The sequence below is a fragment of the Haliotis asinina genome, chromosome 3 (genome assembly GCF_037392515.1).
Source record: "Haliotis asinina isolate JCU_RB_2024 chromosome 3, JCU_Hal_asi_v2, whole genome shotgun sequence".
Classification (NCBI taxonomy): Eukaryota; Metazoa; Mollusca; class Gastropoda; order Lepetellida; family Haliotidae; genus Haliotis; species Haliotis asinina.
This window is the reverse complement of record NC_090282.1, coordinates 15,718,394-15,720,361: the sequence shown is the minus strand read 5'-3', so window position 1 is coordinate 15,720,361 and position 1,968 is coordinate 15,718,394. Positions and strand designations below refer to the sequence as shown.

The 1,968-nt window shown below is 40.4% G+C and overlaps 1 non-coding gene across 1 annotated transcript; it reads right to left on the bottom strand.

Annotated features, from left to right (window-relative positions):
- Window positions 1–1,453: 1,453 nt before the first annotated feature.
- Trnai-gau (transfer RNA isoleucine (anticodon GAU)) lies at window positions 1,454–1,527 on the bottom strand. Its single transcript has one exon. It is a non-coding gene; the product is annotated as a tRNA-Ile (tRNA).
- Between the last annotated feature and the right edge of the window lie 441 nt (window positions 1,528–1,968).

Genomic DNA, 1,968 nt, shown 5'->3' with positions numbered 1-1,968 from the left:
GCTGATTGGCTGAAGCCCGCTGTAATGGGGCCGGGGGTAACAACACTGTGTTTAAGCTGTGATTGGTTTGGCCCCACTATTTGGAGCTTACTGTGCAGGTTATTTGCTCCACTGATGTATCGATCTTAACGCTGGGGTTGCGATCAGAGTAGGGGAGACAACTTGTGTCAATAATATGGCTACTTTAATGAACACATTTCCCAGGAGTCCTTAAATCAGTTAGGGTTCATGATTACACGATGCCAGTTGCAGTTAGGGTTCATTTCATAATTCGATTATCAACTCAATCGGACATTTGCTTCATAAAACAGACGACAGTATGATCTGTTGTGCAAGTTTCTTTTCTGTTTTATTGTGTTTGTTTTCAAGAAGTACTAGTGTTTCAGAGAAGAAACTAGGTAACCTTCATACCAACATGAATTTCATTAATCTTGTTAAACCCAAATGATGGACTGAGCGCAAATAAACAAACCCAAATGATGGATTGAGCGCAAATAAACAAACCCAAATGATGGATTGAGCGCAAATAAACAAACCCAAATGATGGACTGTGCGCAAATAAACAAACCCAAATGATGGACTGAGCGCAAATAAACAAACCCAGATGATGGATTGAACGCAAATAAACAAACCCAAATGATGGATTGAGCGCAAATAACCTTTTTCATATGGTATGAGTCACCTATAAACCCTTCATCAAATAAACAAATACCTGGCTCAACGACAGGTGAATCAGTCAGCCATATTTTGGCGAATGTCAGAAATGTAGAGTTTAAATAGAACCACCTGCCTGTTTTGGTCGTCACTTATTATGCATATGGACACAAGTGAAAATATCTGATTCTCGTTGATTGAAAGACCTCCGTGGCCATGTAAAATGACATTTATGTATATTGATATTTTATTGTGTACAATAGTCTTTAAACCTACAAACATAGCATCTCTCCGTGAGATGTCAGCCGAGCATCTAAGAACACTGTACAGCATTCTCATGTGGGCATACTGGATCATTTTCAATATATTTTTACGTATAGGTTGCATATAGATCAGTGCGTTGTTACGTAACTTAAGGGTGCCCTTTTCTCTATCACTCAATATTGAAAGTGAAGTAATTTTAAGTTCAGATTGTTGTAGGTCTAACTGTATTTTGTTTATTTGACACCAGGTGAATTACATCTTCAGAAGGAGGGAGTAATGACACACTGCAGTGACTGATATCGCGACCGCCCACAACCTTGTCACCCACAGCATGTCGCTCACATGCCTAATGATTGCGACACTGGGTATAGTTACACAGTGAATAAGGGGATATATCAAATCCTGATCTATTTGTAACATCGAAAGTGACGTCAAAGATTCAAACATACTGAGTTTAATCCTGTATTAGTCAGTCATCATCATGACCTATGTAACCATAGGTGAAGGCAAAAATATATAAAAAATTAAAACAATGTGGCCCGCATGGGGGTCGAACCCACGACCTCCGCGTTATCAGCACGGCGCTCTAACCAACTGAGCTAACGGGCCCTCGAGCGCCATCGTTGTTTCCTGAGCACTTATTTTTCACAATAATTGTTTTTAACGACGACAGCTCGGAAAATCTTTGCACGACACATTTTCACTTTGGTTGATTTCATGACCAATAACTCGTCTATTTCGTGAAAATCTAACAGGATGTTGAACATGGTGAGACAGAACATAGTCCAAGAACGATAACTCCTCCTACTTGTTTCTGCGGTTGGCACAATGAGAGAGCGCGCTACTGGCAACACTTACTCTCGTGGGGTGAGACTGCTAGACCTCCAACAGATTTACCGTTATGACCTCTTGAAATAACCAGTGACATCATGTATTTGTGTGCATAGTTCAGCTTTTTAAGTTGCAATGATATCACACGTCATGCAACAAACTTTTCCGGAGTCATTGGTACAGAACAGCGAGTAGATCTACTGTAAGGCACAGCTCGGT